Here is a 25,559-nt window from a genome sequence, read left to right as displayed (position 1 = left end):
CATGTACATTGCAGAGTAGTGTTTTGTCCTCCAAAGAAATTAAAAATAACCCTGTAAGAGATGTTCATGGCAGACAAAAGCTGGCAACAGTTGCAGAAAGAGTAATAGCATCCATGTGTAAACACACACGAATACAATCTTTAATTTCATAATCACATACCATTTTTCCTTGTGTCATTCAGTGTTCAGTGCTCACTTAATGAACCCCTATTGCAATGATTTGTTTAATCATATTAATTCAATATGGTCAGTGCTCACTTAATGAACCCCTATTGCAATGATTTGTTTAATCATATTAATTCAATATGGTCCGGGTCATATTTCCTGCACTACTGTGTTATACATTGAATTTTTTATTTCTTAAAATGTTTTTCCTTCAAATTTATTGGTAAAGTATGTGAATGCAGGTAATATAAACCAGAATAAAATAAAATTAATAATATTAATTTATTTATTTTCACACCTTTGGGCATACATCCTCTTTTACATGTGTTTACATTGTTTAGCCTAGAAGCAATCACAGGTTCATATATGACATTGCTGCACTGCTTAGTTTAGGAAACCTGAAGCTGGGATATATGCATATATATAGTGCTATAGTGCTTTGCCTTGTTATGTCTTTCTGAAAGAGCCTCCACTGATTTACCTATTTTCCATTAAATACTGCTGCAGGACATCTGCATATATATCTGGAATATATAGAACCAGCTTTCATGGTGATTTGACATACCTGTGATTATAGTGATATATTTACACAGCTGCTAGTGGCATAATTAGACCTAGCATAATGGGTAACATTTGGACATTTCATATTATCTTCATAGTATCTTTTATTGTCAGAGCATTGTACTACTGGCGTCAGCTCCTGCAATGGCTCAAACCTGAGGTAAATTACAGATGTTAAATGAGAACCCTGCAAAATGAAAGACATACAAGTCTTGGCGACTTGTGAAAAAGTTGAACTTAAATGAAATGTCAGTTATCACAAAGCAAACTTCAGAGTAAAGGAAAAAGAATCCAGAGCAATTCTCATGTCTAAGTGTAGTCTTTGTGTTTTCTATAATTCTATTATATTGAATGCTTCCAATTTTGGCAAGGAGATGGATTAAATATTTTAAGGTAAAGACAGTTTGATTTTTTTTTTAGAAGATAAGTTTACTGGTCAAAAATATCTTCTCAAAAACACTTCAAGAAGCAGCTAATGTATCAGCTTAAATTAGAGAGTCTTAGGTAAGTAACTTTGTTTGTTTCCTTAACATATCTAAGTCATGGCTGAATGTGCACTCTAGCAGTGAATGAAACTGTACATAATGTTTCGGTAGCACCTTTATAAATTCAGAAAACTGCAGAAACAATGTAGAGAGTAGTGTAAGATAGTTTAGGAATGAAAACTGAATTATTTGCCATTTAAAATCAAGATATTTTTACTATTGACTGTATGGGTGAAAGAGAAAAAGAGTGAAAGAGAGATCAGAGAGATCATACCAGGGGGCCAATTTACCCTGATATAATGAACTTGAAAAAGATCTTTCTTATTTCTCGCACTTCTTATTTTGTGGTATCGGTGGAAGAAATGCAACACTCAATATGAATGATCAGCAAATCTCAGAACTTTATTGATAGGCACATACATTTATATTGGTGTTAATGAGGCTAATACATATTGCAAAAGGCGAGCTCATTATTGGTTAGTTACTTATCAGCTAACTACGCCTACCTTAGCATTCTTGTGACTACTATGTTGCAGCTGTTCTCATCTTTTCTTCATATTTCTAACTAACGATCCTCTCCCCCATCCTGATGTTGCACCAAGGGCACAGTGCCCTTGCCTGATTTAGACACTGACTGCTGGCTCCTATATCTATCTCCTTCTTCCTTAACTAATGGTATTATATCAGTGTGACCTTTGTCAGCTAGCCAGCTGTTCACAAAATCCTCCACATCATTTAACATGTCTGCACATGCTGGTTTTGTAGAGTTGTTTCCATCTTTTCATCTGCCTTTTTTTTTTTTTTTTTTTTTTTTGTGCTAGGTGGAAACATTTGCACTTGCAGTAAGTAGTACAAGTGAAGTGAGCTTGGGAAGCTGTGGATCTATCGGCAGGACTTATACATTTGATATGTATCTGAAAAACGTCTCTATCAAAAATTCCTCTGGCTCCAAGTTTCTTGGAAGTGCAATCATACATCTACACAAACCTTGCATAATTATTTCTGCACATGCAGAAATATCAATTATCATATTCCAAACAGATCCATTCTGTTGCGCATGTGCGAACCACCTGTGGAGCACATGAACAACAGATCTGACATGTCTCAAGACAATGGGTCTGGTAGACACACTGTCATTATGAAAGACTTTGTTTTTAGACTAGGCCTAGTCTAGGCCTAGTCTAGACTACGCCTCCCTCTAGGCCTAATATTTCTGATAATGAAGTACTTAAGTTTTGGGGGTTTTTTACTATGTTAATAACCCTAAGCTGTTAGATAATTGTTTTATATCACAATAGAAATGCACTCTCAAGAATTCAGCTACTAGGACTGAAAATTTTTTAACACATGACATCGCTCCAAAATGCAAAACTTTTGCCAAAAGTTTTGGTTTTATTGTAATGCCTTGCTTTGTTTATGATATGTATAATTTGAACACCTCATATAAGCTTACATAAGTTACATACTTATGTCGGTGTGCATAGGAATTACTGTATGCACACCCAACAGATACTCGCCACAATGCTCGCATTGTGAAGAGAGTTAAAAATCCCATGACACCAAAAACATTTTAATAAATCCTACCTGTAGCTGTACCTGCGTGATAGCTTTTGGTGGGTCCATCACACAGGTGATAAGACCCAGAACAGAAAGCACAGTGGCTTTACATGCTGCACTGACCCTCCAGTAGCAGAGGAATCCCAGAAACTGTCCTTTAGTGTTTGTTACTGCACACCAGGGCTACCCACAGCAGGGCAGCACTGCAGCCTCTACTACTGAGTGTTAGCTATGGCATTCTCCACTTTGCTTGGCTCACTGCTGAGTGAGAAAGGTACTTTATCAAGCAACTACGTGTAACTTCAGCAAACCATGTGAAATTTTTCACAAAGAATAGAAGTCTGATTCATATTAATACAACAAATCCTGGTAGAGCAGAATTACATTTAACTGTAAAGAAACTAAATACTTTATGATGAAAAAACACAAAGGAACCCAAATAGTTTTAATATCATTCTGCTTTTCAAAGAAAATTAATCTTTGAAAATCAGAGGTCTTGGAATGATAGAATTATTAAAATAATACTCATAATCAGATCCCATTTAGTGTTTCCTATCCAGTATATTACAGAAAGAAGATCTACTATGTGAGGGGAGGGTATGAAACATATTAACATATGTGGAAGGTTACACAGATAGGCTCAGGCACAATGCAAATAGGGGAGCAAAGGGAAAAATGGGGAAGAAACCAGAGCATTCTGTCATTTACTGTCTCACCTAGCCCAGAGTGTGCAACATACTGTGCTTTTGTCTAGCAATGAAGGATTCTGGTCAAGTTTTAGACACCTTTGTTCTCACCTTTTGTATAGGTATACAAAGTAAATACAGAAAAATACATGTATGTGTAAAGAGGATATCAAAATTAAGAGATATCTTCAGGGTTTCTTTGTTTTACAGTTTTGTGATCTTTATATCTTTCTACTTTTTATTCATATTATGGAGTTTCTTGTAATGAGGGATGTTATGTATCTACTGCAGTATGTGGGCTAACAGCTTGATTTGACTGCATATGACTGCGTAAGTCCCACAGCTTAGTGTTGAGTGCTGTGAGATAGGAGCACTCTTTTTTCAGACCCTGAATACTAAAAATGCTCTTTACCACATGAGTGGCACACTATACCTTCAGGAGCAAAATACTTCCCAAAACGTTTCCCAAAAGTAAAGAAAAACTATCTACTGTGTTGTAGAGCTACAGTAGGCTAGCATGACAAAGATGGGATCCAGGATATCTCAGTGAGAAAATATTTTTTACTACCATAGCTTCCTTAGTCTTACACCATTGCACTCTTTTGTTACAAGCAACTAATATTTTTATTCTTTGTGGGAAAGCAGAGTAGTTTTATTCTTTTTTTGCTCATTTTGAAACATTAGCTGTGAATCTACAGCTAATGTTTCAAAAAACAGACCAGATGCATCCCTTGACAGAGAAAATAGCCAAAGAATTTCACTATACACACTTTGTTCTTGCATTTAAGCTCTAATAGTTGTAAAATCAAAATTATTAAGGGCATAATAACTGGATGAATTTTGCTTTCACACATGAAGCTGACAATAGCATGTAATATGTAATTGCATACAATAACCTCATACATTAAAAGGAACAACTTTACAGATGGGAAGATTTCCTTCTTCTGGGTCAGTGATAGCCATGGTGAATGGTCTGTCTGATAGACCCAGTAATTTGGCATCTGCTTTTTAGAGAAGAGAAATTAAGAAAATGCCTTTCTTTCAACATTTTTTTCTCTAAATGTCTATTTTATGATCATTACATCATGATATCATTGAGTGATTACTTGCCGGGGTCAGAATTTTCACCCACTGGACCCCGGCTAGATGTTTCTCTTCACCAGATAGAAGGAGGGCCACTCGAGTCCTGGATAATTTCAACTGATTTATTGCATGGTCCAAAAGGATAGGAAAACATGGAGGGTAGGCTGAGGGACAGACGGTGCACCAGAGGGACAGCAGGTTTGGGTAACAACCAGCAGAAGGACACCAGGGCGACTGCCCGGTCTTTGGGGAAAGATACAGTTTTTGTGCACAGCTACATGGAGGAGTATGGAAGAGGGAAAGTTTTCACAGGAGTAACTAATGAAAGATACAAAGGGTACAAGATGAGTGGGATGTGAAAGGGAGTACAGCATTGGGAACCATGGGAAAGGAATGAATTTTCCCTGACTCAGACAGTGGTGCTTTCCCAGGGCATTCCTGAGATAGCTTTCTTCCCCCTGATCCCCGCAATTACTCAGTAAATTTTAGTCACCATTGTTGTCACCTGCAGCTTTACTATTTGCATACAATATGTAATTGATGAATAGAGCTAAATTGTCTGAAAAACAATTTAGCTAGCTGCACTATCAGCTATTTCTTTTCTCAGCATCACATGCAGAGATGTAGTGATTTGGGTGTTCTCCAGACATGCTGCTATGTAATGCATCTCAAAATTTTTCAGATAAAGCCACTTACAGAAGAAAAATACATTTGCTTTTAGAAGACACTTGGTGAAATCTTGTTTCCTCCTACATACATCCATTCCAAGCATTTGATCAGAATTTCATGGATTCATAACCTTTCACCTGGGTGGAACCACATATTTGTGATTTGATACAGTAGATGGGATATGAAGTCAAGAAGATACAATAATAAAGGACACAAGCAGCAACTATTTACTTGTTCAGACATTGGTTTAGGAAAGCAGGCAAAGGGCCTTGTAGGCATCACACTTGAGAATGTGAGTGATTCAGAATATATTAGATCAACTGTGTTATAAAAAAGTGATTTAGAATAAAATACATTTAAGTACAGAAACCTTGTGGCTTTTAAAGAGTGGTGCTACAGTAAATCTGCATTCTATTTTTTCCACATTATATCTTCTAGGCCCTAGTAATGACTGCAGAAACTAATTTCAGATGAGTAAAAAGTTTGTGAAAACACACATATGTGGCTGCTGCTGGCAGCAACAGCCTTATATCTGTCCAGCTAAACTATAGTGACACATACCAAGTACTTCAACATGACATTAAATTGCTTGTGTCTCTAAAAAATGTCAAAAAATGAAAACTATCAGGCTGAAACATCAGACTTTTTTTTTTTCAATGACCTGATATGACAAACATCTCCAAGATCCCATTAAGCTCCCCGACTGAATACAGAGTTTCACTTAATCTTGTCCACTGACACAGCAGACAAATGCAGCTCTCAAAGTGCACAGTGTGCTGCTGCTGCCCCCTTAGGACAAGTAAACATAAATAATTGCATATGTTCTGTAGTTTCTCTACATTTTCTCAAAGATCTTTCTATATAAGCTATTAAAAAGTGATTATAATAAGAGGTTTGCCTAGTGTAAGCTGATGCAACAAGAAACACACTCTATTACAAGACCTATGAAAAGGTAAGGCTTAGTTTAAGGATATGAGAGAATAAGAAAAAGAGAATTTTTTTAGTAACTGTATTGGAACTTGTAAGACAGCAAGGCATAAAGTGTGAGAACAATGATACAGTTAACACTTGTAAAACCTGAAGAGATGTTATCGGGGAGAAAAAAGGTTCAGTCCCTATGTGTACACTTCAGGATGACATACAACTCAGTAACCTTGGTAGGCCATAAGGTGATTCATGAAAACTGCAGCAAGGATAAGTTATCATCACTTTCCAGTCCTTTAACCTTTGTCAAGAGACCTGATTAATCCTTTCTCATTTGCTCCTTTCTTTAAATTTTTCCTAAGACTCAGATTTTAGAATTTTAATGGCTGCTGATGGATGTCCTTTGAAACTGAATTGCATAGAGTTTTATTTTGACCTAGATTAATGCTCTCCATTTTCACTTGGCTGTTCACCTCTGCATCTTTGAATTGAGTTCAGATGGACACAACAAGGAAAGCAGAATGGTTAAGTCACTAAGTGTAAAAGGATGAGGTCTTGTCCTTTTGCTCCCTATTCAAGATCTTAGTATCACAAGGCCACAGAGGCACTGTGGTGTCTAAATCACTGCAATTATTGAACATACAAAAGCTGTAAGGCCTGCTGCTTTTAATGGTTTCTGATGACTTCTAAATTGTAGAACAAAAACATAGTCATTTACTTTGGAAAAGACCTCTAAAATAATCAAGTACAAACATTTACCCAGCATTGCGAAATCCACCACTAACATGTCCCTGAGTGATGCATTTACACATCCCTTCAATACCTCCAGTGTATGGCAAATTGATAAAGGAGTCCAGCAAATTCATCGACAGTGGGGTAAGGTACTAACTGTCATATAAAAGTGTTTGAAGAATTTTCCAGGTGCAAATCCTTACTGCATCACCCTTAACTATGTATGCAGGTATCACACTAGGAAGGACAATCTATCCCTGATCACAAAAGCATTCAAGGACAAATGCACATTTAAAGTAGGGACAGAGAACGTGAGATTATATGTGTTCGTAGAAGAAAAAAAGACAAAGTGTGGTATAGTTCCGGTATCCTCACATGAAAAGATTTTGCTTAGGGAGAAGTAGCCCTGGCAATTACATGTATTTATTCTTGGCAGTTACACACCACATACACTTTAAATTCAGACTACAAAGGAAAAGCTGATTGACCTGCAGCAACTTATCAAAATCATTGGTCCTGTAGTTTCTTTCACTACTCTGTGTCAGAAATACAAGACTTCTGGAGAGTTCCTTAAAATTAAAAAGTCACAAAAGATCTGACTAAATATTTCCCAACTTGTTCAAAGAATTAAAGTACCTGAAATCTACTGTGTATTTATTGGACATAAACAAATGAAGGAAAATATCTCCATGAAGAATAGCTAAGATTCAAAAGAAAGGTCACTTTCAGAATGGCACACATGTTTTCTGGAAAAATAACTGGAGAAATGACCTGAAAGCTTACCTATGTCTCTCTATATAACTTGGCTATTTAAGAAAATGTATAGAGAGTCCATTCTATCCTTATGCAACAATCTTTAGATTATCACCAAAACAGTACTATTGCTAAGATTATTTAAAACTGCAAATTAAAGAGCAAATACAAATCTACATGTACTGTTTGTTTATTGAGTTTAAAAAATACCTGTTCACTAAATACTCCTTCTCTCAAAACTCAGTGTATTTGTTAAAGGCACAACTCCACAACTCCAAATTCAGCTCCTGTGGTCAGAGTGGAATTCTTCATGTGCTGAAGTATGTTTTTGTTGGAGCAAAATCACAGAGCAAATGTTTTTGTTGGAGCAAAATCACAGAGCATCAATTAGCTCTTGAGGAACTCAAGGAGGTAACAACACAACAAACTGAAAATTTTGTTACAAAAATGTGCAAGATCTTGAGTTATTATTTGGGAAACTATTAAAAATTTTCAATGACGCTCTCCAGAATTTTTCAATACAGATGTGAATAGAACAAAAGTAGAGAAAAGGGAAAAATGTATGGACAGTTTGCTCAGGAATATTTATGAATTTCCAACTTTCTTCTGTGTGATATAGAAGAAAACATCATGTCAGAGGCCAAGCATACTGAGTGCTTGTGACTAAGCAGAACTCAGAATGGCTGCTGTACTGTCACTAGGGAAGAGCAGTCCTTTCTAAAACAGCATGTTTCAAGTCAAACAAAACAATACAATATAATATATCTAGTGTTATTTTTGTCAGCAAGTATGCTTCTTTTCTTAAAAAGAAGCAAAAACACATTTTGAATATTATTTACAATATTTTTCCTCCTGGTTTTCTCAACATGCTTTTCATCTCTCTTTCATTGTTAATATTAATTTGGTTTTGATATTTATTTCTGCTTGTTCAGTTAAGGTGTCTGGGCTACATTTTATACTTTTCTATGTATTCATAAAATCCTCTACGTTCTGAGAAGATTTATTTATCATAGCAAAGAATTCAACTGCTTTTGGGATTTCATTTTGGGCAGAGCAGATTTTCAACGGTTTCTTTGATACTCTGTAGCCCTGTGTTTGACAGCTTCACCTAAATCACTTTCTAAAATATTGCCTGTAATTTTCCTTGTGCTGGTAATACTCTACAGAAGAACTCTCATATAAAGCTTCTTTTAGATATATGCAAATCTTTCATATTCTGCTATTTAAATTTCATAAAAGAAAGGATAGGGTTCACATTACATTCTTCTGATGAAATTTCAGCCTTTCAACTATTACAAGCATCTTCTGATTTTAACGTACTTTAACAAAGCATTAGTTTTATCACTGTGCATTTGTTCTGCAATATCTTATGTATATGAGAGCTAAAACCATGGGTTCAATATTAACCATAAAGAAAAAGATTTATGGTATCAGAATCTTGCTCAGAATATGAATCAGATTTCCACAACTGTGTAGCATAAATAACTGCTTTCAATGCATCCAACTGGCACAACTTCGTGGCATGTGTACATTACTAGTCTCTTGTCGAAGTATTTTTATTACATCATTGTGATTCTGATCTACCTCCCTTTATTGCAAATAAATTGAACTTGATCAAATAATTGCAGTATAAATCTGAACCATGTTTTATGAATCAGAATCAGGCTTACTTCTACAACAGGATGACACTACCCTTTGCAGATTGTTTCATATAATTTGCTTCAAAGGCTTCAGCTAGTAATTTCTCATGTGCTCTACAGTCTTGCACTTCAGTGTAATCTTCCTTTTTTGCTTAACCTGTCATATTAGATCTTTTTTTCTATTTATCTGTACAATGGAAAATCAGCTAGACTATATGCTGTGACTATTTCTTAATAGGGAAATATAAATCAGTGCCTTCCTGGCTTTTGAACTCACACAAGTGGAGAAGCCCAACTTACTGAACTTAAAATGTCACACAAAGTCATATCCTGACTTATTGAAATGTGTTGCGATGTGATGTCATGGTGTGACTCAGTTTCCCTAGCCCCTCCCCTGAAGTTTCCTTTCCCAGGTGGTGTGTCAGTCACCACCTCTCCTTTCCTCACCCTTGACCTCTGCTGGGCACTGTCCATCAAATCAGAAATTCCAGAAGGCATTGAGTGATTGGCAGGTTTAAAGGATGCTCTCCACCCCCTGGGAGGCCATTGGCCCACCCAGGTGTCCTTCTCACCTGAGACTCCCCCCATACCTGGTTGGTGGTCCCTCTGTTCCCCCCGCTGCGCCTCTCCCCTGGGTAAAAGGATAAGAACCTGGATCAGGGAAATCCCTGGTGCCAGCCCAGGCTGGGCATGAACTGATGGAGAGCAGCCCTGCCCAGAAGGACTTGGGGGTGCTGTGGGTGAGAGCTGGACATGAGCCATGGGCATTCTCAGCCCAGAGAGACAAGTGTGTCCTGGCTGCACCCAGAGCCCCTCTGCCCTGCTCTGGTGAGACCCAGCCTGCAGAGCTGCCTCCAGCCCTGGGCTCCCAGCACAGCAAGGACACAGAGCTGTTGGAGAGAGTCCAGAGGAGACCACCAAGTTGATCAGAGAGGTCTCCTATGGCGAAAGGCTGAGAGAATTGGGATTGTTCAGTCTGAAGAAGAAAAGGATTAGGTGTTGTGACCTGTAGAAGAATTATAAAAGAAAGGTCTCATAAAATCAGGCCTGCTCTGTTAAATTGGTGGCTAGCCTGTCATTTCTTCTAACTGCAGCTAGTACTTAGCAAGTTTCCATGCGAAAACTATCCTGGTATGAAAGATCTATTAAAACAATCTATTCCTGGGTGAAAAACAACTAGCACCTGCCTAAACATTAAATCTGTCCCATGAGAATTAGTGAAGAAATATGTAAACAATTTAAAAATAGAGAGGGGTTTGATGGACAAGGAAAATACCTTTTACTAACCAATAGAGTAATCGGCAAGACAGCTATTAATCAACTAAAGTTGCACATGAGGACTGTAAAAGCTGTATAAAATGAGTTGTGTGAATAAAGAATTGGCTTTTCCTGCATGAAAAAAAATTGAGTCTTGTATGTTTTATTCCGACAGTTAGGGGTGACCTAATTGTGACCTTCTGGTACCTGAAAGGAGCTCACATTAAAGATGAGAAGGACTATTTGCAGGCGCATGGAGTGAAATGACAAGGGGGAATGGCTTCACGCTCACATGAGGTAGGTTTAGATTAGGTATTAGGAAGAAATTCCTTACCATGAGTGTGGTGAGATACTGGAATCAATAGTCCAGAGAAGTTGTGGAAATCCCATCTCTGGAAGTTTTCAAGGCCAAGTTGGATGGAATTCTGAGCATCCTGATCTAGTGGAAGATGTTCCTGACCATTGCAATGGGGTTGGAGCTAGATGATTTTTAAGGACCCTTGCAATCCAAATCATTCTCTGATTCTAATTGGATAAAACCAGAAAAGGATAATTGTGCTATTCTCTAGCATTACAGATTTTTTTTAAATATGGCAAAAGTAGGAAACTAATCTTTATATGTTTTTTCTAAGAATCATCATCTTTAATTAAATATTATAATTTTTAATCCCAATGGTAAGTAATACAGAAACCAGTTCCTGTGTCCAGCAGCCATATGGTGCATCACTGAAACCCAGTTGAACTGTTTGGGGATAGATGCTGATGTACACCACTATTCACAAGTTTGGGACAGTCTCTTTTGTTTTGTTTCCTTTGTTGTACTCAGTGCATGCAGATAACGTTCTGGATTGTGTTAATCTTAATCTATGGGAAAAAAAATAATCCATTCAGAAAGCAGTACAAGGATTCTGTTGTAATTTTAGAAATTTTATTTTCATTGTCAGTAATAGGAATGAGAGCTGATTGAATGATAAGTAAGTAATTTAGATTTGGAGCATTTTTGGCCATGAGTACAAACCTCAATTAACTAGAAAACAAAGTAACACAAGAAATCTAAAAACCTACTTATACTGTACTTGAAAATCTCTAGAGGATAAACATCTCTAGACATGAGTCTTGACTGAATGAATTTTAGCTCATCTAGTATGTTCACTCCTTAGATAAATATATATGCATTTTACTATGTTTTTCTGCAGCATATGAAGCAATACAAAATATGGCCACTGGGGACTAGGCTAGGTAGAATTTACTCCAATTTTTTATTTAACTTCTAACTAACAATTTAATTTATAACTGACTTTTTACTTTTGAAATACTGAGAAAATCAAAGAAAACTAGAAACTAGTTTCTAGAAATCAAAGAAAACTAGACCAGGTTTTCAGATTAATTCCTTGATATGAATGTTTATTTGTTCGGTGTTGTTCTAGTTTGCTTGAATGACATTAATTTTTCTCTGTTGTTATGTTTTGGGTTTTTTTCTTTTATAAGTGTTCACACAGCTAAATTTGAAAGAATTTAAATATATTCCATTTCTTGGTTTAGATTTATTCAGATATGCAATTATGTGTTGTTATTCTTTCCTGCATTTCTTATCTGAATCCTGCAGCCTTTTATGTGTTTGTCACTCTCATTCTTCCATAATTTTTTAATCTGTCTTATTCTTTAACCAAGAAACATGCAAGATAAAACTTTCTTGAAAAACAATTTTCAGTAATACACAGAAAAACATGACTTGTTTGTCAGCACCTTCCTGCTTTCTTATATTCATAAATTCTCAATTTTTAACCCACACTCTGAAGAAAATATATTTGCTTTTTAAACTTAATCATAAGACACCACACAGGTAATTGGTACTTGAAATAGCAAGTTATATGTGATTATATCAGTGTCAGTTCTCAATAACATTGATTTACTACTGTGACACTAAGAATCCCTGTGAATCCCTGTTCAATTACTACTGTGACACTAAGAATCACATCCTAAGAATTTCCTCTTTTCTCTGATAGTTACATTCCATAAGGAACTGGGCTTAAGATTTATGAAATCAAGCTGGTGTCAACAAACAAACCTTTCTGAATTTTTCATTTTACAGGAATTAAAGAGATATCTTTTATGCTGTCTCTAATAGTAACTAGGATTTCTTTGGTCTTAAGGCAGATATTTTCAGTCAAATCAATTCAGTGGTGATAGAGTTACCTGCCTTTCTCATACAACCAATGGAAATTTTCTTAATACTGGACTAGGAGAAGTATATTCTCTTTAAGGGCATATGGTGTGATCCAGAAAAAACATACTAAGACAACAAAATACATGTGATTACTTTTTTTTTCTTTAGTGAACCTCAAATATGTTAAGTATTTTTCTAGCACAGAAATAAACACAAAGTCCAATGTATTTTCTGAAGGAGAATTGCTTTCAAACACTGAAAAAATTATAATCTAAAATATCTACAGATGTTGTAGCACTGTGAGATATGTTATCTTAATACAACAGAATTGATATATTGTATAGGTTATCCTAACATAATAGAATTGGTATTGTCTGAGAACCAATCCATCCTTCAGTTCCTTTTTAGAAATGGACTGCATAAATCAGGCAATAAAACTGACACAATACAGAACAGACAATAATTAGAGGGTAATCACTATTACTTTCTCTTCATTTTCCTACTACTCCTGAAGTCCTCAATGTATTCTCCATTTCTATTTACCCTACAAGGCTTATTGATTTGTTATTCATTTATTAATGGATGCTAATTTATATTGATCTCAATGTCTTGTTTATTATCAACTTCTGGTGAACAGATTATTCTAAGGTGATATAACTGAAGTGAATTGTGGTCCCAAAGACAGAATCCATATACATAGCAAACTCTGAAAAAACATTTTTGCTTTGAACATCACAGTTAAGAAAGATTTGTTTAGAAGGCACAGATAAACAAGAGGAATGGGACACCTACAAAGAGATGGTAGGAATAGGAGCTATGACAGATAAATAAATAACAAGAGGAGACACCACAGACAAATTTAATTTAAATCATCTCCTATCCTTCCCTGTCTGCAGTGCTGGATCTGTCTAGGATCAAAGAATCATATACCGGGAAGATGAGATACTTCCTTGTTCTTTTCGTAGCTTTGCAATTTCTTAGCAAAACCAGTAGAGTTGGAAATGAAACCAGCAAAGCTGCACTTCGCATTGAAGTAGAAAACTGCCTCTTATATCTGTCCTGGTTTCAGCTGTGATGGAGCTGGTTCTCCTCCCTATTTTGGCTTTTGCTAAGCAGTATTTTCTCTGAGTCAGGGGCTTGTCAGTGTCTCATGCTCTGCCAGTGAAGGCTTGCAGAAGAACCTGGGAGGAATCAAGCCAGGACAGGTGATCTGAGTGAGCCAAAGGGATATTTCAACACCATAAAATGTCATGACCAGTCTATAAACTGGTTTATATGGTAAACCATAGCAGTTAGTAGGGAGAAGATCAGTCCTACTCAGACATTTGCTGAGCAATGGTCAGTAACTATATTGTGCATTTCTCTGGGTTTTATTCATCTGTCTTTCTCCTTTTCATTACAGTTGTTATTTTTATTATTTTATCACTATTACCAAAATTATCTTTTACTTATTTTGTCTAGTTTCAATTATTAAACTATTCTTATCTCAACCCATGAGTTTTACTTATGTTTTTCAATCTCCTTTCCACCTCACCAAGGGGACTACTCTTGAAGGAGAGTCACTGAGCAACTGCCTGGTACTTAAGTTGCTGGCTGGGACTAAAGCATGACAATATTAAAAAGTGCGTAAAGATTATGTGTTAAACGATATCTAGTAGAAACGCATTAGCTCCTCTGTCATTCTGATTTGCTGCATCATTCTTGGTATCTGTCTCCTGCAGGTCCTTTTAATTGCAAGTTTCCATTCCTCTGCATTGTCTGTCCTCCTTTCCATGTATATTCTATTCCTCCCACTCCCTCTGTGTGTATCATTGAAGGAATCACTTGCTTTTTTGTGCAGACTGTGGGTTCCCTATAGACTGCACTTGAAACCATAAACTCTAACTCCTTCTCAGCTATGCAGTTTATATTATAAGCAAAATCTCTAAAAACTGAATACTGAATAAATTGTCTGGAGGCTTTGTTGTCTAGTCACAACTGAGAAGAAACTACAGTCAGACAACATGGAATATTCATTTGTACTATGTAAATTAGGATCATTTTACAATATAGCACTTGATTGATATCATACTATAAATATACATATATATCTGTGCTACTTTGACCATATTCAGAAGTTCTAGGACTGAATGATGAAAACAATTTTGCTCCTGTGCCAGAGAATTCCAGAGTAATAAAAGCAAGTCCTTTGGAGATTTGTAACTATAATGGAAAAGAAAATAATACATTTACTGAACAGTAATAGAATACTTTTTAATAAAACTCAGACTGAAATATTGCCTAGTCTTAAGGAGTAAGGGAAAGGATACATCTGTATGAATAGGAAAATATTATTTTGTCTAGTAATAAAAGGAATGAGAATGGTTTTTTACAGTTGCCAGAAAATTTATACTGACAAGTATACCTACATAACTCATTGCATCACAAAGACCATTGCATTGTCTTGTCAAATAAAATAATCACTTTAATTTAGGATTAATTGTACTTTAGTAGCTGGTACAGAGTTCACAGATCACAGATCTGAGTAATGAAACTGATTTTAAAAAGCAGCTAAGATATTACTTTAACAATTACATTATTAGAACAACTTAGCCCTTTATCAGGGTTGCTGACATCTTGAGGAAGTCATTCTGCATCAACCAACTAATTTTACAAAAATAACATACCTTCCATAATACCAAGATTTAAAATTTTTATATACTTCAAGGTATCCACATTGTTTCAACATACTGAAGGGAAAAAAATTCTGTCATCCTGTGCTCTCGTAGAATTGTTCTAGAAAACTATGGTCCTTCTGGAGACATTTTAATCTCTCATTTTATTTGAATCATACAAAACATGTTATTGCTAGAAAAAAATCCTTAAAGGGTTTCACTTTATTAAGTAGAAAAGGGTTGAGACCTAACACATTATAATATGATATGTAATAAAGTAACTTTCTTAACCTTTGTCACCTAGCTGAAAGTGTGGTGCGAAATCTTTTCCACAGTTACTAAGAAGATTTTTCAAATATATTAAAAACCAGTATAGAAATAACATAGGCCTGTTACATGATGAGGATGGTCACCTCCCAAAAATGGGACATGTATGTATTTTTGGCCTCTGTCTTCAAGACAGATGATGGACCAAGGCGGTCTTAGTGCCCTGAACTGGAGGACCATGACTGTGAGAATGATCAACTCTCAGTGGACCTTGAACTTGTGCAGGATCTGCTGTTGCAACCCAATCCCTACAGATCCATAGGGCCTGATGGGATTCATCCAAACATTGTCAAATAGCTGGCTGTTGTTATTACATGTCTTGATAATTTTTGAGCAGAATCTGGAGAGGTCCCAGGTAGCTGGAGCCTGGTGAGCATTGTCCCTGTTTTCAAGAAGGGCAAGAAGGAGGACTCTGAAAACTACAGGTCGGTCAGTATGTTGCTGTTTAGGAATGGTACTCCCCAATTCAGTGCCCCCACTGAGACATCTAAACCACACACTATTCTCCCACTCCCCCTTATCCTTCCCATTGCCCTTCCCCTTCTTCTTCCCTCTCTGGCAGGACAGAGTTGAGAATCTGCAGCACAAAGGTGAAGATAATGGGTGAAGATAATAACAGATTACTATAAACAGCAATGAGATAAGAAAACAAACAGTAGCAGCGACAATACCAAATGTATACAAAAGAGAGAGTGATTCACATGCATAAATGCTCACTGTAGGCTGTGACACAAAGAACAATGACAGAAAGCTTTCTCCCTCCACTACATTTGGGTTTTTTACAACTGGAAGTCACACCCTTTTTCTCCAAAGTCATAAAGTCCGTCCACCTCCACCATGATACTAGGTGGTATAGAATACCATCCGGTCCTGGCCACAGTCCCTGACCCTTCAGTCACACTCCCTCACAGCTACTGCAAGAAATTAACCATGTCCTGGCCAAACCAGGACACCATTTCATTTCTGCTCACAGTAAAATAATGGAAAAGATTATTCTGGGACGTATTTAAAAATACATGGAGGACAGCATTGTCACCAGTCACAGCCAGCACAGCTTCATGAGGAGAGAAGTCCTGCTTATCAAACCTGATTTCCTCCTACAGCAGGAGTTGATCAAGGGAAGCCTTTTGGATCTCGCCAAGGCCTTCCAGACTGTCTCTTCCAGGATTCTTCTGGACAAAACGTCCATCCTACAGCTGTATAACAATCTTACATGATTGCTGAGCAACTGACTCACAGGTTGACTCACAGGTTGGGCACAAAGAGTTATAGTGAATGGGGTGACATCTGACTGGTGACCTGTCACTAATGGGATTCTACAGGGTTTCATCCTCAGACCTGTGCTCTTCAGCATCTTTGCTAATGACCTGGAGAGAGGACTTGAAGGAACACTAAGTGTGACAAGAAGACTAAATTGGGAGGGAGTGTCAACTTGCTGGAAGACAGGGACGCCCTGCAGAAAGACCTTGGCAAATTAGAGAAATGGACAATCACTAACTGTATGGATATTGAAATGGGCAAGTGACAGATTCTGCTCCGGGGATGGCGCAACCTTCAATGTACAGACAGACTGGGGAATAAGATGCTAGAGAGCAGAGCCACAGAAAGAGACCAGGGAGTCCAGGTCCATGGCAGGTTGAATTTGAGTCATTAGTGCTCTGCACAGTCAACCCTGTGCTGGGGGCATCAGGCACAGCATCGCCAGCCAGGCAAGGGAGGGGATTGTCCCACTCTGCTCTGCACTGGGGCAGCCTCACCTCGAATGCTGGGGGCAGTTTTAGGCACCATAACCTAAAAGAGATCTAAAGCTTCCAAATCTAAGAAGATTTGAAAGAGATCTAAAGATCCAAAGGATGGCCACGAGGATGGTGAAGTGTCTAGAGGGGAAGCCAAACAAGAAGAGGCTGAGGTCACATGCTCTGTTCTGCCTGAAGAAAAGGAGTCTGAGGACAGATCTCATCACACTGTACAGCTTTCTCATGATTAAAAGAGGGAGGGGCAGGAACTGGTTTCTTCTCTCTGGTGGCCACTGACAGGATCTGAGGGAATGGCCTGAAGTTGTGTCAGGAGATGTTGAGGCTGAATATCAATCAGGGAAAGTTTCTTCACCCAGTGGGTGTTTGGGCACTGGGATGGGGCAAGGCTCCTCCAGGCAGTGGTCACAACACAAAGCCAGTCTGAGTTCAAGATGTGTTTGGACAATGCTCTCTGGCATATGGTGTGATTCTTGGGTCTGTGCTGTTACAGGCCAGGAGTTGATCTGACAGATCCCTTCCAAATCAACATATTCACCATATGATTTTATGATTCTATGATTCTCTGATCTAGTCCAACCTTTCTTCACAAAAGAAAGAAAACAACTAAATATATTTATACTGTAATAGTAATCCTTTTCTTTTGCATATGTTGATTGTTAAAAACTAATGAGAAACCAAGTATAACCATAATTCATAATTCTGATATGAATAAAGCCTGATGCAAAATAGATTAGTATAGAATTGGATATTCAACTGTATCCATTGTTGTAGCAGTGGGGGTTTTGAGGGTTTTTTGAGGCTGCTTGAGGCTCCTTTGTAGTAGGTTTTGGGTATGTTTGGTCTCTGGTTGTCTGGTTGGGATAGTGGTTTGGGGATGTTTGGTCTGTGTCTAGCCTCCTCTGTAGTCTGTGGCAGCTGGAGTTATTTCGCTCTGTCTGTCCCCAAAGATCCTGCCCTTAGCCTGAAGGGTTCTCTGTCAGTTATAGTATTTTCTCTTCACTATTGGTTTGTCTTTCCCGCCTTAGGTTCTGACCTTTCTCCGCCCCGCCCCGCCCCCCCCCCCCCCCCCCCCCCCCCGATTTCCTGCGCTCTCCTACATAAAAGCAGCAGTTTTCTCTGACTCCACCCTTCCCCCGGCCCTCTGCCTCTGCCTTCCCCTTCGAGGTACTGGACCCCGCGCGGCGCCGGCATTTCCTCCGTGGCCGGCGCCCCTCTCCAGTGTAGGAGGGGACATCGCCCCGCTCCTGCCGGAGCCGCTGCCACCCTCTTGCGGCCGCGGTTCCTGCTGGGAGAGAGGGATCGCTCGCAGCGCCGCTCCGCTCCGCCGAGCGTCCTGCTCCGCCGGCGCCGCCAGTGCGACTGCGGTTTCTGCTGAGGGACAGAGATCGCCCCGCGCGGCTCCGGCCGCCCTGCTCCGCCCTGCCTCCGAGCGGCTGCGTCTCCGGCCGGGAGAGGAATCTTTCGCACGACCACCGCTGCCCGAGCGCCGCTGCTGCCAGCGCCGCACCATTGCCGCTGCTGCCGGCGCCGGGGCGAGAGAGAGACGGTCGCTGCCGCTGCCGCCACTGCCTGCAAGTGCTGCGTCATCTGTCTCGCGCCGGCGCTGCTGCCGCCGCGGGAAAGCCGCGCTGCCAGCTCCCAGCGGCGCCACCCGACAGCACCATCCCCGGGCGGGAGAGAAATCCGGGTGGCACCATACTCGCACGGGAGAGAAATAAAAGCAGCTCGGAGAAGCAAGCACGGGGCCCTTCTTCATTTCATTTGCCATGAATTCTTAGACGTTGAACCCGCCTTCTGAGCCAGCCGAACCGTGATCCTGCCCGCCGGCGGCAGAGGCAGGGCACGGCCACTCTTGACGTGTGCCCCGATTGCCTCCCGTGACAGGGGCATAAAGAAAATACATTGTTTTATATATATATATACATACATACATATATATATATATATTTTTAAAATTCGTGCTGTTCAGAATATGAAACAAATATAGGTTATGATGTTTTATAAGGAATATATATAGATGACTTAAACTTACATGCGGATTCCAAGAAATCCCACAGTCTATAGGAAAAACATACCACTGCAAAATCGCAGTCTTAAGCAGGCAGGGAACTAATTTGCAATTGAAAGAGCCTAGCTAGTATGGGGACCACCTGCACATATGTGAGATCAAGATAGGACCATCGAGAGAACTGCCTCCAAATGTGGCTATTGCTGCCTGCTCGGAATTGTATTGTAAAACACTACAGAAGGAAGTAGGAAGGAACAGCTTGCATATGCCCGGTCTGCTTTCACTGGTGGACAGGAACTGTATTCTTCACTTCAGCTTGAAGAAACGAGGCAGCATGAATATGATTTACTATGAAAAGAACAAGAGGAGACCCTACCTCGGGCCAGAAAAACAGTATAAAACCAGACTGTACCAGACCGCAGTTGTGAACTGTGGGGGATTTGGCACGATAGAGGCCGGATCTGTGTTCACCCAGCTCCGATCCCAGGGTCGATGCTGTCCTTGATTGTTGGCTGTTGGGACTGTATATTGGTCGCAAATCTTATTTTTATTTAATTTATTATTGTTATAGATAAAAAATTTAAAATAGCCAATTTTAATAAAAATATTTAAAAAAATATTTTGAATATTTTGCAACCGAAATACGGTCTCGACAGCCACCAACCAAATTGGACAGTGTACCACCCCCGGGAGGTGATGCGGGTGAACGTGAGATTGATCTCGCTAGTACCAATTCTATCCCGTCCACACTGGCTGCTTCGAGGCAGCAGTTCTTACACAGTTTATTTAGGCTGCGGCAGGATGTCTTTGTTTCTTTCTGAGTTCTTCATATTCAAGTTGGTTTCTTTCTCTGGCTTGGGCTGCAGAAAACCTCTGTCCAGGAATAGATTAATACGCTTCCCCGATTCCCGGAATCTGGCATTCAGATGGAAGGTGTTGATGGCCCTGGTCCTCTCAGGTAGGTATCTTATCTGGGCCATCATCGCTTGGGCGTCACTGGGTGTAGGTCCTTGTGAATGCCCATCTCCTGTGCAGCCAGAGTTTTCTTCGAATGCAAATGTGGTGGTGCCTCTCTGTCCATCTGCCGTGGTTTAGCCATCCTGGGGAAGAATCTCCCCCCCTCTTGTATACCAGTAGTTCATTTTATACATTTATATATATATTTTGATACACCTTTTATTCCCACGAATTACTACCCATAACAAATCCCTCACCTCTTTTATTGACACATTAATTCGTGGGTAATTCTAAAAATTAAACCCACATGTTTTATTTTTAGTCGATTTCTATATACATGCAAGTGACCTCTTTCTCAATCATCCTGGTATTCCCTGAGTTCTGACCTGTTGTGCTCAATTTGCTTCTCAAACTGAGCTAGCGCATTAGCTGCCCATTTATGTGGGGTATCTTCCTCTAAGTTCATAATCTTTGAGACTGGGTTATCCTTTGCTGTCGCCATCTCTGGATCCATTGTCATGGCTGCTATCTGCATCCCTTGTACAACTGAATGTATCAGTGAGGTAAAGCAAGGGATCAGACAGGGTAGGAAGATGACTCCTGCTATGGAACAGAGAATAAAGAAGATTAACTTCTTCCACCATGCCCCATTAAACAGATTGTCCCCCCAGGATGCGTTTAGGATTGAGTTCCACTTCTGGATGGGCACATGGGTGACCCTCTTTATTCAGCTGCAAGTCCTCTGATAGTCTCCCTGTAATCGTCAATTTCAATGCAGCATTCAGATTTATTGAATTTGCCACATACTCCCCCTTCCTCTGCCAACAGGTAGTCCAATGCTATTCTATTTTGGTAAACGAAAGCCCTCATCTGGGAATGCTGCCTTGATAGTAACTCCAAGGCGTCTGCAGTGTGGTTGGACACGATTTCCACCACTGCCTGGAGCCTGATTAACCGGTTCAGGAGATATATTGGAGTACGGTAACCCCAACTACCATCCTGAGCCCAGGTAGTGGGCCCATAGTATTCAATGATACGCTCTGCAGGCCATTCCTCCTCCCTCCATTTCTGGCTACCTTCAAAGATTGGGAATTTCTTTCTTATGTCTCTCTTTTGACGGCCCAGGGTCTCATAGAGAAGAGCCCCTAGTGAGCTGCTTTCTGACTGAGGCAAGGTGAAGAAGGCTGGTCTGATCACTCCCAGGGTGCATGAGCCTTTCCACTTCGAAGGGAGCTCACTGTATGCCTTCTTTCCACAAATCCAATATATTCCATTTGGTGCTTTCCAATTCTTTACTTCCTTTGGTTTGTCCCAAAAGTCTCTTAATCCCCCTAGGGATTGGAAAGGGTTAGCCCCAACTTTCTTGTTCCAGCAAAGTCCCATGTTTTCATTCCATTAGCATTGGTTATCTCTTTTCTGACTCCAGTACCCATAGGGAAGTTCTGGTTGCCACCTTTGGCTTTTGTTATCTGAATTTATGATCAGCGTGGAAATGCAAGGTGTAAATCCTACAATTTCCATATATTCTCTTTCTTCTCTACTTATGCAAATTGTTCCAATTACTTGCTGATCTAAAATCCATCCCTTGGGTCATTGAACTAATTTAGAACTTTTGGTGTGATTCCACTTAAGCAGCTGTTCTGGGGTTCTCCTTTCCAAGGCCACTTTTCAGCCGATTTTAAACCCCCACATATCCAGCAATTTGTAAGACCTAATTCCGTAGCAATTTCCTGCATGAGGTCTATGAACAAGTTCTTGTCTGATGGGGGCAGGCGAAATTCACTATACTGTTTTTCGAATTGTTCATAATGCTCACTTAAAGTTTTTAACCTCTCCTGCTCGATCTTACATTTCCTCATTTCGGACTCCTGCCTTTTCAACTCCTGGGTGATCTGTTGAATTTTACTTTCCAGATTCACCCCTTCTTTATTTTGGGAAAAGCAGAAAGTCCTGTCATATTGGAGGCAGGCTCGATCATCATGATCTTCGAGTAAACCTATGATGACCGGTTCTTTCCCCAAAGACATCCTATTCCCGTACTTCAGATTCTCCCCCACCCAATGTGTTCTTCCCCCCATGGTACACATTCCCAACTGTTCACTGTTATAATACAACTGGTTTACTTGGAAATATCCCACAGAAATCGAATCCATTCTTCCCCCAGTCCACACAGTACGGTTACACTTATCGCATATGGGAATCTTAGCAGTTCCAATATCACGCCTTTTTCTGATAAGGGTTGACTTACCCACCCTGGACGTCACCTCTGGCAAGATGCAGACTTTCTCCCCTTCTTTTAGACAAACCCCATATCGAGTGCCGTTCGACCAACAGTACTTATGTGCCATGCCTTTAATACAGTCTGAAGAGGCAAGGTTAGCTAAAGCCTCCGCTTCACCCTGACCGTCCTCGGTGCAAATCTCACAAATCTGGCTGGGGTCCCACTGATCTGAATCAGTTTGTGTTTCAGCAAGTGCACTACTCCTGAGGCACATGGCTAGACTCAGGCTCATCAGGGTTATTCCAATTATTGTTCCTCTGCCCCCGCTCTCGCCCACTGGGTTGCCTCCCGCGGCGGGGAGTACCATCTTCTTGGCAGCAGGAATCAATTTCTCGGAGATCATAGCTGGCCCGGGCTGCGTACCTTCGCTTAAACATTCCCCACCGGTTGAGCCTTACTGGCCGGGCACTGCAGGGTACTTTTTTCTTTCTTCGGCACTCAATTGATAAGATGTGAGCCCGATATCAGAGTTTTCCCCTTAATCCATTTTGGAAAAGCCTAAACCAGTGTATGGAGTCTGCTTCAATCACTCCCAGTTCTGTGAGTAACGTCAAGAGTAGATTAGTCACCCGCACTTTGTGGTTAAAACAATCCTCGCACAAACCCCTAGGTCTCACCCCCCCCGTCACAATGCACCACCCACGTTATCTTACAATAATAGCACTGAAATGACACAAACGGATAGCAAGGACGGTCCGGCTCTTGACATTTGGTCCGGTTGATCTCAGTCATCAGTGGTGGTCTGCGCAGGGTTAACTTCAAGTCTCCAGAAGGCAAGACGACCTCTCACTCGGGTGTGCCCTTTTGGGATTCCACCTTCTTAACCCTGGAAGTGTGTGTCCAGCCCTTTTCAGCAGTTCGTACTGCTGTATCTGTAGTCAAAAGAACAAGAAGGGGTCCTTCCCAATGAGGAGATAATGGCATGTCCTTCCAGGTTTCTATCAGGACGTAATCTCTGGGTTGGACTGGATGAATGGAAAAGCCCACAGGAGTTCCTTGCATTACAATTCCCTGTCTTCTTAGTTCTTGCAGGTTTTGGTTAATAGTTACCAGATATGGCCTTATTTGCCCATCTTCAATCTTGGGGTGTCCTATCGGCATCCTGTGTTCATAGGGCATCCCGTACAACATTTCAAATGGTGGTATTCCAGTTTCTGAATTTGGCAGAGTCACGATATTTAGTAGAGCCAATGGTAAGCATTTAGTCAGGACATTTTGGTTTCTAAAATTAATTTTGTTAACTGTGCCTTAAGAGTTTGGTTCGTCCGCTCAACCTGGCCCAAGCTTTGTGGGTGCCAAGGGGTGTGATATTCCCAGCGGATCCCCAAGGCTTCTGCCATTTGTTTTATTATTCTAGAGGTGAAGTGGGTACCCTGATCTGAATTGATATACCTCACCAATCCATATCTAGGCACAATTTCTTATAATATTTTCGATACCACCTGTGTGGTTGTCTGGGAACTGGGAAACGCCTCCACCCAGTGTGTAAGCTTGTCCACTATGACTAATAGACACCGGTATCTTCCCACCTTTGGCAGATCGGTGAAGTTGACCTGGACCCTTTCAAAGGGTCGATATGCCACTGGTCAGCTTCCCATTGCTGTTTGCTTTGCCCGGTTTTGGTTGATTTTCTGACACACCATGCACCCTTGCACCTCCTGTTTAGCTAATTCATATATTCCTTTACACCCAAAAAAACTTAGGAATTGATCTGCCAGTGCCTGAGTTCCCCAATGAGTTTGTGCATGCAATCTTTTCAATATTTTCCGGGTGTATTCTTTAGTCACTAATTCCCTCCCATCAGGTAATTTCCACTTACCTTCTTCTAATTTTCCCCCTATCTTTTTGTATTCCTCAATTTCTTTCTCAGAGGCATGTGGGGGAAATTCTCGTACTTCCTCCTCACAGTTCTCTGGGGTACTTACCGGTAGGAGTGCTGTGTTATTAGCCTCCTGGTCTGCTAGATTGTTACCTCTTGTTTTAAACTGTGTGCCCCTTTGATGTCCTTTTACATGTACTATAATGATGGCTTTCGGTTCTCGTATAGCCACCAATATCTGTTTTATCAGCTCCTCATGTACAAGTCCTTTTCCCCTAGTACTGATCAGCCCCCTTTCTTCCCAGATTTTTCCAAAGGTATGAACCACCCCAAAAGCATATTTTGAATCAGTGTAAATGGTTCCCACTTTACCTTTTAACTTTAGCAGGGCCCTTAGCACTGCATATAGTTCACATGCCTGAGCCAACTACCCTGTATTTAGAGGACCCGATTCTATTGTCTCCCCGGTTACCCCATCTACAACAGCATATCCAGTTTTCCGTTTTCCCTCTATGACTCAGGCTGACCCATCTACGAACCATTTTCCCCCTGTTTCCAATTCCTCCTCTTCCAGATCAGGCCAAATTTTGGTCTGCAACTGGACTATCTCAGTGCAATTGTGCGTGGGTGTATCTGAGGCTTCTCCATATAAGAATTGAGCCGGGTTTTGTGCCGTTGTGTTTTTTAGTTCCAGGTCGTGAGAATGGATTAAAATAGCCTCGTATTTCAAAGGCCTTGCATCAGTGAGCCATTTTTCTGCTTTCTGTTGCAAAATATTCCCGATGCTATGTGGAGAATACACTTCCAACGGAGCCCTGAATGTTACTTTCTTAGCTTCTTCCACTACCATTGCCGTGGCCACTATAGCCTGGAGGCAAGTGGGCCACCCCCTGCTGACAGGGTCCAATAGCTTTGATACATAACCCACTGGTTTCCTTGACCCTGCCCAACTTTGTAGTAATACCCCATATGCAGTGTGATTGCTTACATCCACAAACAATTGAAAAGGTTTTTCACGTCTGGGAGGCTGAGTACTGGAGCTACTATGAGAGATTCTTTTAGTCTTCTAAAACTTAC

At 40.1% G+C, this 25,559-nt stretch overlaps 1 long non-coding RNA gene across 3 annotated transcripts; it reads right to left on the bottom strand.

Annotated features, from left to right (window-relative positions):
* Positions 1-20,563: 20,563 nt before the first annotated feature.
* On the bottom strand, positions 20,564-24,934 carry LOC135290288 (uncharacterized). 3 transcript variants are annotated; one of them, XR_010353035.1, is made up of 3 exons: positions 24,855-24,934; positions 23,317-23,535; positions 20,564-20,985 (listed from the first exon to the last, which is right to left on the bottom strand). It is a non-coding gene; the product is annotated as an uncharacterized LOC135290288 (long non-coding RNA). The 3 variants fall into 3 exon arrangements; XR_010353036.1 differs by having other exon boundaries at positions 20,564-20,982; XR_010353037.1 differs by having other exon boundaries at positions 20,564-20,982; positions 23,343-23,535.
* Positions 24,935-25,559: the final 625 nt, after the last annotated feature.

The sequence above is a fragment of the Passer domesticus genome, chromosome Z (genome assembly GCF_036417665.1).
Source record: "Passer domesticus isolate bPasDom1 chromosome Z, bPasDom1.hap1, whole genome shotgun sequence".
In the NCBI taxonomy this organism is placed as follows: domain Eukaryota; kingdom Metazoa; phylum Chordata; class Aves; order Passeriformes; family Passeridae; genus Passer; species Passer domesticus.
Note: the sequence above shows the minus strand (reverse complement) of the source record. Positions and strands in the feature narration are given on the sequence as shown.